The sequence below is a fragment of the Podarcis raffonei genome, chromosome 8 (assembly GCF_027172205.1).
Source record: "Podarcis raffonei isolate rPodRaf1 chromosome 8, rPodRaf1.pri, whole genome shotgun sequence".
NCBI classification, from domain to species: domain Eukaryota; kingdom Metazoa; phylum Chordata; class Lepidosauria; order Squamata; family Lacertidae; genus Podarcis; species Podarcis raffonei.
Genome location: NC_070609.1, coordinates 31,840,026 through 31,852,536, shown reverse-complemented (window position 1 = coordinate 31,852,536; position 12,511 = coordinate 31,840,026).

The following is a 12,511-nucleotide window of genomic DNA, read 5'->3' as shown; positions in this document are numbered from 1 at the left end:
GATCCTTTTCACATGTAGTGCTCTCAAGCCAGGTGTCACCCATCTTGTATTTGTGCCTCTCATTTTTTTTGCCCAAGTGCAATACTTTACATTTCTCCCTGTTAAAATTCATCTTGTTTGTTTTGGCCCAGTTCTCTAATCTGTCAAGGTCGTTTTGAAGTGTGTTCCTGTCCTCTGGGGTGTTAGCCACCCCTCCCAGTTTGGTGTCATCTGCAAATTTGATCAGGATGCCCTTGAGTCCATCATCCAAGTCGTTGACTTGGTACCGCCACCTTTAATAATAATAATAATAATAATAATAATAATAATAATAATAATATCTTTATTGTCATTGCCCCCTCTCAGGGACAATGAAATTACTTGACTGCTCCATAAAAACACTAATTAAAACAATACAGTATAGTACAGCAAGGAAGATTAGATGACTTTCAAAGTCCAGGCTTCCCATTCAGGGCTGAGATCGCTCTGGAGAAGAAGCTGTTCTTAAGACGGCTCGTTCTTGTCTTCATCGTCCTGTATCTCCGTCCTGACGGCAGGAGCTCGAAGAGACAGTGACCAGGATGCGATGGATCTTTTACTATGTCCAGTGCCTTCCTATGGCACCTTGTGGCATAAATCTGCTCTAAGGTGGAGAGTGGGCAGCCAACAATGCTCTCTGCTGCCTTAACAACTCTGCACAACCCCATCCTGTCCTGGGTAGTACAGCTTCCGTACCACACACATAAGCCATAAGTGAGCACGCTCTCAATGGCACAGTGATAGAAGGCAAGCAGCAGTTTCTGCGGAAGATGGTTTTTCCTTAGAATTCTCAAAAAGTACAGTCTCTGCTGCGCCCTCTTCACAAGCCCCCTTGTGTTGACACTCCAGGACAGATCCTCTTGTAATTCAATGCCCAAAAATCTGAACGTTGTTACCCTCTCCACACAGACCCCATCAATCAAAAGTGGCTGGATATTGCTCTTCTGTCTCCTGAAGTCCACCACAAGCTCCTTTGTCTTCCTTGTATTTATGAGCAAGTTGTTAGCTCTGCACCACTCTGTCAGCCGCTCCACCTCATCTCTATAGTCCGTTTCACCCTCCCTTTCAGGGATGAGCCCAATCACGGTTGTGTCATCTGCAAATTTGACAACCCTATTACTAGGGTGAGCAGCGACACAATCGTACGTGTAGAGAATATAAAGGAGCGGACTGAGTACGCATCCCTGTGGTGTTCCTATGTTAGTCTTAAGCATTTTAGAGGTATAAGGGCCCAACCGAACCCTCTGGGAGCGGTCTGACAAAAAGTCCAATATCCACCCACAAAGTGATAACGGAAGCCCCAGATCTTCCAGTTTAGACATCAGACGCTGTGGTAGAATGGTATTAAATGCCGAGCTGAAATCTAAAAAAAGCAGTCTGGCATAACCCCCCCGCTGCTCCAAATGTGCAAGGACGGCATGGAGGGCAATCGCCACAGCGTCCTCTGTCGATCTTTTCGTTTTATAAGCAAATTGGAATGTGTCCAGTCCCTCTGGTAGGCAGGCAATGACATGATTTCGTACCAGCTTTTCAAAGCACTTCATGATTATAGGTGTGAGTGCTACTGGACGAAAGTCATTCAGATCTTCCGGGTTAGGTTTTTTTGCTATTGGAACGATAATAGAGGACTTTAGGCAGGATGGAACAATAGCCTGGGCTAGGGATCGATTTAAAATCCCAGTGAAAACTCCTGCTAGTTGATCTGCACAGTCTCTCAATACCCTTCCAGCTACCCCATCTGGCCCTGTGGCCTTCCTTGGGTTGATTCCCTTCAACACCTTCCTCATCTCTTCTTTTTCCACAGAGACTGCTACATTCCTTTGTACTGATGATGGTGATGGTAGTGATGATGGCAAAGCCTTCCCAGGGAGTGGTGGTGGTGGTGGTAAAGCCTCAGCAGGTGTTGCTGCAGATGTTACTTCAAAACGGGCAAAAAAGGCATTCAAATCCTCTGCGAGGGATGCCCCTCCCTCGTCTGCCAGGGAATCCTTGGATTTATACCCTGTTAATTCTTGTACACCTTGCCACACCTGCCTGGTGTTGTTACTTTGTAGATAATTCTCCAGCCGCTGTCTATACGCCTCCTTTGCTACACGGATACCTCTCTTTAGATCCGCTCTAGCTAAGCTGTACAGCGACTTATTTCCACTTCTGAAAGCAGTATTTCTTGCCTTTAGCAACCCCTGGACCTCCCTTGTCATCCAGGGCTTCCTGTTTGGGTAGATCTTTATCCGGCGCCTCTGTGTTACATTGTCAGTGCAGAACCTGATATAGTCCAACACTTGCTCAATATGAGTCTCTATATCCTGTTGGGCGAATACCTCCCAATCGGTGTCATGAAAACAGTCTTGTAGTTGTTGGGATGCTTCAGCTGGCCATATTGTAATATCCCTCTTTATAGCTGGAGTCCGTTTCCTCAATGGAATATATTCAGGAGTCAGGAGCAGGGACACATGATCAGATTGGCCTAGATGTGCCAATGGTTCGGCCTTATAGGCCCGTTTAACATTTGTATACAGCCTGTCCAGAGTCTTTTCTCCCCTGGTTGCACACTTTATGTGTTGATAGAATTTAGGTAGAACCACTTTCAAATCTGCCTGGTTGAAATCCCCGCATACAAGAAATGCAGCCTCGGGATACTTGCCTTGTTGTCTGCTAATGGCATCATGCAGAAGACCCATTGCCTCTTTGGTGTTCGCATCAGGTGCAATGTATACTATAGTTATCAGTACTGCTGTAAATTCTCGGGGGATATATATAGGTCTGCATTTAAGCGTCATAAATTCCACAGTTGGAGAGCAGTGGCTAGCTATCACAGCGTGGTTTGTGCACCAGCTCTTATTCACGTATGCACACAAACCTCCCCCCCCTTCTTTTACCAGAGTCCTCTGTTCTATCATGGCGGAACAGTGTATAGCCCGTTAGTTCTATGGCTGAGTCAGGAATAAATGGTGTCAGCCAAGTTTCTGTAAGCAGCAGAAGACAGCATTCACTCACAGTTTTCTCCGTTGCTATCCACAATTTCCACTCCTCCAGCTTATTCCCCAAAGATCTCACGTTAGCGTAGAAAATGCTGGGAAGCGGTAAGTTATAATATATACCGTATTTTTCGCCCTATAGGACACACTTTTCCCCTCCAAAAATGAAGGGGAAATGTGTGTGCATCCTATGGGGTGAATGCAGGCTTTCACTGAAGCCTCGAGAGCAAGAGGGGTTGGTGTGCACCAACCCCTCTCGCTCTCCAGGCTTCAGGAAGCTATCCGCAAGCCGTGGGAGAGGGCTTGCGGATAGCAGCCTGTTCTGGGGGCTGGGGGCTTCCCCAACCCCAGCCCCGCACCTGGGGGGAAATAATTTTTTTTCTTTATTCCCCCCCCAAAAAAAACTAGGTGCGCCCTATGGGCCGGTGCGCCCTATGGTGCGAAAAATACGGTATATATATTAAAAATGTGGCACTTACTATAACAACTTCATGGTGAATACCAACACCTTTTTTCCTTAAAAAAAGAAAAGCACTGGTAACAATAACAGCAACAGTAGAATTATAGAGTTGGAAGGTACCCAAGGAGTCACCTAGTCCAGCCCTTTACAATGTAGGAATCACACAGCTAAATCACTAGTATCCATGTGCATGGTGCAACCAACATTTAAGCAATTGTAAGTCCCATTTCACTGCAAGATGAGGCCCAGTGTCAGACCCAGCAGGGCATCTGCAGAGCCCCATGACATGGCAGAGGATGCAATGCTGACTGGAGATACTGGACTGCTCTCCTCTTTCCGGGGGGGGGGGGGTGTCAGCAGAGAGAGATTGCCAACTACCACCAGGCACTCCTCCCATCAGAAAACAGAGTACTGTGATTACGAAGCTGGAAGAGTCCTAGAGGTCCTTTGATCCAATTCCCTGCTCAGCGCAGCATACAACTACAGCCTTTCCGACAGATGGTTATTCAGCCTCTGCTTAAATAAGGCCAGTGAAGGGCAGCCCACTGCATCCTGAAGCTAAAGGAGGGCACTGTCCTCATATACCCAGCTATAAACAAAGGTTCTCCTGGTGCTTATTGCAGTACAGCTTGGGGGAGCAGCCTCCTTCCACAGACTTTTAGGGTGATTTTCCCATTCTGGACATGCACAAGGGGGCTACACAGGCTTCACATTGTAAGATAGATTCTTCATTCTCCACTAAGGCCGCCTTTGGGTCAAAGGTTCTTGGTCAGCTGAGCTTTGGTCCGCAGGCAGCCTGTCCTGCAGAGAGATAGGTAACTGTTATGCAACCTTTAGAAGACACCTGAAGGCGGCCCTGTATTAGGAAGTTTTTGATGTTTAATGTTTTACTATGTTTTTATCTATGTTGGAAGCCACCCAGAGTGGCTGGGGCAACCCAGTCATATGGGTGGGATATATTATTATTAATAATAATAATAATAATAATAATAATGACATCCCTATTTTAACTGAAGAAATGTTGGAGGGTATGATGTAAACAGTTGGTCCAGGCAATATAGGTTTGGGTAGCATTATGTACACATTAGCTCCAAGTAACCACCTTGCTATTCTGCTGGTGTTGCTTTTTGGAGCTTTAAGCCACAAACCCTTTTATTCTTTGACTGCCATTTTTATTCTGAACAGAAATAAGTTTATTTGAACTTATTTATTTGAAATGGGGACTCGCTAATTCTGGCTAATTCCCTTAAGTAATTTAAGTAACTGAAGTACCACACAAAGTCCCCAGGTAGACGCTTTGAACTCCCGATCAAAGGTGCCCAATACCAAAACCTTCATGGTCTGCCTTCTGTGTAACACAAATGATGCTCATTTCCTAGAATTAGGACTTAAGATGGCTGACCTCCATGGCACAGCCTGTACGATTGGGGGGGTGGACGGACTTACCAATGTCCTGCTGCCAAAGGCCCACAAAGACTTGGAGCCAGCTTTGTATGATCATTAAATGCTCCTCATCCTAAATTAATGGGGCTTCAAAATACCTAACTTTAAATGGATCATGCCTTAGGGCTTTATGCCAAAATCAATCCATTACTCTGTCAAATGACTTTTTCTGCAGGACTCCAAACGGTTTTCAAACATCATTACTTGTTCTGCCTGAAAATTGTCTTGAGGCGGTGATAGAATTTTTTTTGCACATTAGCTTTTTTCTATTGTAGTCAAACTCCTATCATCACACACCCAAATAAATACTAACTTTGCCCCCCCCCAAAGCCCTCCTCTCTCCTTCTCTTGCAATTTAGCACATCAAACCCTGTTATTTTCATCGCCTCACTTAATGACAACTCCCTACTTTCCAAAACAGTCTTCAAATTTTGGCTTGAGACGGTGAGAGGCTTTCAGTCAGTGTGTCTCCAGTGCCATCTCCTGGGCAGAACCAGAACTGTAAGGCTTGAGCAGAAACAAGTTTGACAGAATGGGCAAGACATCTATTTTGATGCAGGTAGACACAGTTCCAACTGAAGGACCAACTGCACTTAGGCAGCCTAATAAAGAGTACATCACATTTATGCAACCAGATGTAACTAAGGAGTTAAACCAAGAATTTGCTTAGCAGGCTGCTAAAGCAAAGGACGTATCTATAATTCTACCAGTCCATATACTTTGTGTTCCATAAATGTATGGGGGAAAGTATTTGATAAAAATCTAGTCTTAATCTATGCCCCTGGTGTTGTCAAAGTGTTACCTTGGAAATGGGAAGAGGGGGCGAGGCGGTGAGAAAAAATGGCCTAAGACCTCCATATGCAATCACGGCAAATGTGAGATTTCAGACCAGCAACAACCTCAGAAAGCAGAACTCATTCACTGCATCATCCCACTACAAAAGCACTTAGCGCACTTACATCATGGTCTTGCTTATTTCCAATTAATTTAGGGCACTGTGGGGTGGGGGGTGGGGTGGGGAAGGACCCTGTTTTGGGAAGTAACTTTGTCTCCAGGAGCTGAATAGTTTTGCTTTTCCTCAGCTGCACAGATAGAATGGGGCTGCAAATTTGTACAGATTTTCACTTTTGGGTATATGGCAACCCTAAGATAGAAGGGTACCGGTATATCTGCATTAAATCTTGAGCTCAGATCTTTAGGGAACATGTCTAAATGCTGTTTCTGGTTTTTCCACTAGGTGGGGAGACATAATTGCCATTTATGGAAGAGTCCAGAGTCCTTCCACTAGTCTCTTGCAGCAAAAACAAAAAGTTTGGGGGCACCTTAAAAAGACTCAACACTCTGAGTACAGAATTAGCATTCATCTACCACATAGACCATGAAGTCAGAAAGAAATGGAATTCAAAAAACAGAAGGCTGGTGCCCGGTCTTGAGCTCCTGAAGTTCCCCAGGATGGCACAAGATGGCAGCATTTCCTTACTCCAAAGGCAGTGAAGGGTGGGGAGGGAAGGTGGCAGACAGCTAAATCAGGGGTGCCTACACTATAATACAGGGCCAGATTTAGGTTTGATGAGGCCCTAAGCTACTGAAGGTAATGGGGCCCTATATATGTCCAGCTGTCCTTTGTCAACAACAAATTGTCGCTGTTTTTTTGTGTTGAATATATGCTATATGGTAATTTATGGACCTAACAGGTATCTAAAGCCATTTGCACATAACAAAATATGTATTTTATCAAAGTAATTGTTGAACTGAAATACAATTAAGAAGAATTACATTAATAGTGAAATGTAATTAAGAAGAAGTATATTAATAGTGAAATAATTATTAAGCTCTAACTTAAAATGATTGGGGGCCCATTACTTACATTATAGGCGCCTACACAACACAAAACACTGTTGCTGAATGTAGGTTTTATTTTACTTGGTTTTTATCTTACATTTTGGAAATGTACATCCAGTTTTTTCCCCCTCTAAATTTTTTTGGGGCCCCCAAGAGAGTGGAGCCCTAAGCTATAGCTTGCTTAGCTTATATGTAAATCCGGCACTGACTATATATTGAAGGATTGCAGAGTGGTTTGCAATTGCTTAACAACACCAATGAAATAACATCTAGAGCTATCATTTAAAAAGAATGAGGTGACTGTATATCTCAGCCAAATCAGAGAGAAAAATCTGGAGGAAAGTTTTTAGCTATCCTCCATGTTTCAGAAGCCCAACTGGCACTGTCTAGAAGTCAGGCACTGAGTGCTGTTGATTCCATGCAGTGCAATTCTCTTGTAGCAGAGACACAGTAGACATCTTCACTTGTATCCTGACGTTGTTGGGGTTTTTTTATGTCGACAGGCCTGTTCAGTGGTTTCAACTTTTAAGATGAGCTGGTCAGTGATGGCTGTTGCCCACCAGACCGGGGAAGCTGCTAGGAGGTCATGGGGGCATGACCAATGAGCGGTCACAGAGGTGTGGCCAAATTGTTCTGGTTTTCTCCACAACCTCCTTCCTTGAAAAGTTACAGTGGGCACTTAAGCACTGCAATTTTGCAGCAGCAACTGGCTAAAACTGAAAAGAGCCTCACTCTGGTTCAGAAAGGGGTCCCTGCTGTCACGATTCCTAGTGTGGATTCATGCTAAGCAAACTGCACAGAGGTGAGCCCTGTTTAATTCTCTGGGGATTGCCACCTTGTAAGTATGTACAGGATTGTAAACCTGAACTGGCTGGTCTTAAACGTGCAGCACAGGACTGTTAACAAGTTACCCCATAAATTTCCAGAGCTTCTTTTCCTGGCCTGCTCCTTTCCCCTGGGGAAACCACTCGAGGAGTGGGGGCAGCGTTCTGGTTGTCCCAGACTGCCATTCATTCCAACTTAGAGCCAAAGAGCAAGTTTTCCCTGGGAAAGTAACGGAGAGAGGGAAAAACCACACAGACCTCCCATGCCTAGAAAGCGTTGGTCAAGCAGAAAACTGCTCAGCCCTGTGCTTTCTAGGCACAGGGAAAGAGGAAGTGTGAACGAGACCTGATAATCATCCATCCAAAAAAAATTACTCGCACACAGAAAGCTAGCTATCAAGGAGAGTCCAACTTTATGCTTGATATGTTCGATTTCCACGCACAGGAATTTGGAGGTGGGTGGGGAGCAATCAATCTTGTGGGTCCCCACCTATTTCTGATCGTTTGGTATGTCCCAGGTTTATCAGAAGACACTCGAGGACACAGACAGGACTTCCCTAATGGCTACTGCAGGGGGCAGGAGGTTTTGCATCTAAATTGAGCCGCTGTCCCATTTTCCTGGCAGGGGACTCCATGAAGAAGGTTTTCCAAAGGTTAATGCATCCCAGCATAACAGGAAGCGAGACAATGGCCGAGGCTCTTATCTTGACTATGCAGCTTTTCCAGGTGCTGACCTCCCCCCCCCCCCGCCCCACTCTACACACATCCAGCGGTGGAGGCATGCCTGCAGACGTCTCAGAGCAAAAGCCCCTGAGGCCAGAGCTGAGGCTGGAAGTGAGAGCAGGAAGAGTCTGCTTCTGTCTTTTCCCCTTCCCGTGGTGCTTTGCAATGAGGCCAAGTTTTTGCCAGGTAGGCCAAGTTTGGGTGTATCAAAAAATACCTCTGGTCACAAAAGTAGTCTGGCTACAGATCAGACGTGACATGAAAGTGTGATGGCATTCCTGTCCTTTTTCAATGTAAAACAAAAACCCACAAGATTGTCGTCTTTGACTCTTTCTGTAACTGACGTTTTCTTGCTGAAAATTACCCCCAAGAGGAAAAACCCCATCTGGACAAAAAAATAAAATAAAAAGCAGCCTCTTCAAGAAGTTACAAATACGCCAGTTTTCCTTTGTATATTAATGAAATTTTCAAGTTTAAGTGTCTTTAGGAAAACCTCAGTGTTGGTTTCCAAATACCAGCGGATAACCTCTCCCAGTTCAGTGTGTGTGTTTTCCTGGGGTGTGCATGCTAAAATTTAGCCTAAGGCTCCAGGTGGAAAGAAAGAAACCAGCCACACACAGTTCTTGCCACTGTCTTTGATGCACTTTATTTACAAATAAGCAAAATAAATATAAAAAGGCTCTTAGAAATACAAAACCTTCTGCATAGACAAGATAGTAGGATTGCTTCTGTCTTTGAATAAGTTCTTGATCTACGCCTGATCAGAAGCAATTTCTTTGGAATGTAATAACTTGAGAATTTGGAGCAGGGCTCCCTGCTGCTGCCGCCACACACACATCAAGTTTTGTTCATTCATGCAAGTGTCAGCTGTTAGTTGCAAAGGTGGAGATTCCCTCTATTCAGAAACCAGAGCGTGTGGATAATACACAGGTGCTCTGAGCCAGCTGAAGAGATCCATGTACATAAATAGACTTTTAACACGTGCATCACCTCCTGGATCAGTAACCTTTCCATGATTCTTTGTGGAAAGCTGCAACAGACAAACTGTTTATATTTATTTAGGTTCGCAACATTTATGTCTCTGAGTGCTTCCAGGCTGTTCATATTTCTGAGTGGAATTTAGTCACATTCTGGGCAAATTCTGCTTGTGCAATTACAGTTGACTGAGAGGTCCTGGGCAACAAACCCACTCGGTCAGACTTTCAGCAATAGGGAAAGTGACAGGGAAATGCTCTGGAATGTGTCAGATAACACTAGCTGGATGCAACACCCTCCACAGTCGTCCTCCAGCCTCCCCACAAGCAAATCAGAATGAATGTTCACTTAACAGCAAACCCTAATGAGCCTCCCTGCAAACAAGTCAGGATGAATGCTCAATAAACAGATTGTCTGGAAGTTCCCTATCTGTCACCATTTGTTTTACTTTTCATCTTTGCTAGCCCATAATTTGCACAAATAGCAATGACAAACCTAGACAGGATCTTAAAAAGCAGAGACATCACCTTGCCAACAAAGGTCCGTATAGTTAAAGCCATGGTTTTCCCAGTAGTGATGTATGGAAGTGAGAGCTGGACCATAAAGAAGGCTGATCGCCGAAGAATTGATGCTTTTGAATTATGGTGCTGGAGGAGACTCTTGAGAGTCCCATGGACTGCAAGGAGATCAAACCTATCCATTCTGAAGGAAATCAGCCCTGAGTGCTCACTGGAAGGACAGATCCTGAAGCTGAGGCTCCAATAATTTGGCCACCTCATGAGAAGAGAAGACTCCCTGGAAAAGACCCTGATGTTGGGAAAGATGGAGGGCACAAGGAGAAGGGGACGACAGAGGAAGAGATGGTTGGACAGTGTTCTCGAAGCTACCAGCATGAGTTTGACCAAACTGCGGGAGGCAGTGGAAGACAGGCGTGCCTGCCATGCTCTGGTCAGAGTCGCACACGACTAAACGACTAAGCAACAACAACAACTTGCACAAATGCACCTATATCCAGTCAATGTTATGCTGTGTGCTTCAAAGGGGCAGTGAGAGCAGGCACTAATATAATAGCCAGTCTTCTAACATGGGGAGTAACTGGCTTCTCAGAACATTTTGGTCAATGTCACCACCTGAAAAGGCAAGGCTATGCCTCACTTTTGCTGAATTTAGCAGGCCAAGTCAGCTGCGACCATTTTGAATCCCTCAAGTTTTGAAATTATTTTAAGCACAGGCTGTACATGTAGCAGGAAGAGGTGGCAAGAGTCCTGAGGTGGAAGAACAAGGTACATAATATCAAAGGGCAGGTGGGAGATCACATTATTCAATGTGCTGATACGTTAAAAATCTCATTGCAAGCACAGCAGAGTGCGTGGCTGGGGTTAGAGCTTTTAAAACCAGGCACTCATAACATTTAGATCAGCTATGGTAGGGTTTTTGTTTTCGTTACTTTCAGTGAATTATTTTTAAAACCCGGGGGAAGCATTTCAAAATGGCATTGGAAACCCGCAATCTAAATCAAGTATATTTCATTCTTATAACCACTAGGTTCTTTTATCTCATTCTCCTGCATGACTTGCATGTGTAAATGTAGGGCTGCCATATGTCTGGAATTCCCTGGACATACCCAGGATTCGCCTGCTGAAAACGGAGTCCCGGTGGAATTTCCAAAAGAGGTTAAAATAACTGGGAACCCATAGCAACCCATGTTGAAAATGTTGATTTTTTTGTCGAATTTCCTTTAAAAAAGCTCTGAAACTTCAATTTTATCAGAGATTTTCCAAAGAAAGCTCAACAGCTATGGAAACCCTATGTAAACAAGCCATTGCTGATAAAATGTCGCAGACTGGAGGGATGTTCACTCAAACCTCACTACACTCCAGCAGCCATGCATTGGTTGGCCATTTGTAGGGTCTCCAGACACACAGTTAGCCTTGAGGAACCTTGAAGAAGAGTTTGGAAGAAGAGTTTGGATTTGATATCCCGCCTTTCACTCCCCTTCAGGAGTCTCAAAGCGGCTAACATTCTCCTTTCCCTTCCTCCCCCACAACAAACACTCTGTGAGGTGAGTGGGGCTGAGAGACTTCAAAGAAGTGTGACTGGCCCAAGGTCACCCAGCAGCTGCATGTGAAGGAGCGGACACGCGAACCCGGTTCCCCAGATTACGAGACTACCGCTCTAAACCACTACACCACACTGGTTCTCAGTTTCCTTGAGAGAAACTGCCTTCTTCATCACAGATTTCATCACAGTTCAAGGGCACCAGTTACTTCACACATTCAGCTACTGACGAAGTGCACAGTAACTAAATGTAGAGAAATAAACTGAGACATGTATGCCTGTCCAAACATTCTCTGGAAGAGGGCTACAAAGTTTAGGCAATGGGTGTACAGGTGTACTGATAGCAATTCATTATACTTTCTTATCTTTCCTTTTTCAGTTAAAAGCTTTGATAAGGAAAAAGAAGGGAAGGCGCTATAATAGCCAGGAAGTGGGCAGCATAAGAGGATTGCCCACAATGATTGCACGTTAGTTACAGATGGATGTCAGAATCTAGGCTGCTCCTAAAAACAGCTGCAGCTGCTGTCAACAGTTCAGAGAGGACAGCAAGTGAACCTAGGATGGAAGCGTGGACTGCAGAGCTTGACTGTATCCCCAGTGCACATTTCCATCCCCAAAGCACTTTGAAATGGACAGGTGGATGGAGGCAGTTCTGGTCTGCTTTCATGCAGTGGCCCAGTTCTCCCTGGTCAACCTGTGTCTGGGTTATACCACTGCAGACTGCGAGTGGAGGCACACATGTTGGAATACTTTTCATGCCAAAATTAAAAATGCCATCTACCTGGACAGATGCCACGGAGGTGGGTTTGCACCTTGCTTTCTCCTTAGCATGCTCACTTTCCTTGTATTTATTTAAAATTTTCATAGAACAGTCCATGCATCCATCACCACCACCTGCAGTCTGAAGTGGTATAGTCCCAGCCACAGCTTTATGGGCCTGTAAGGTATAAGCCAAGGTCCGGGCTTAGAAAATCCACAATCACCTGGATGTCTCTCTTTCTGCTTTGATCTGGGCACATGTACTTGCTGGCCTCTCCCTTGTTAAAACTTCATTTGGACTCCATATGGAGTGCTGGCACAGACGCTTACCCTAAAGCCTCGCTGCCTCAGTCAGGCGTGAACGCACTCCACTTTAATGTGCGCTTTCACTCTCCGCTTCTTTCACATGAATGGGGGCGGCTCGGTGTTTA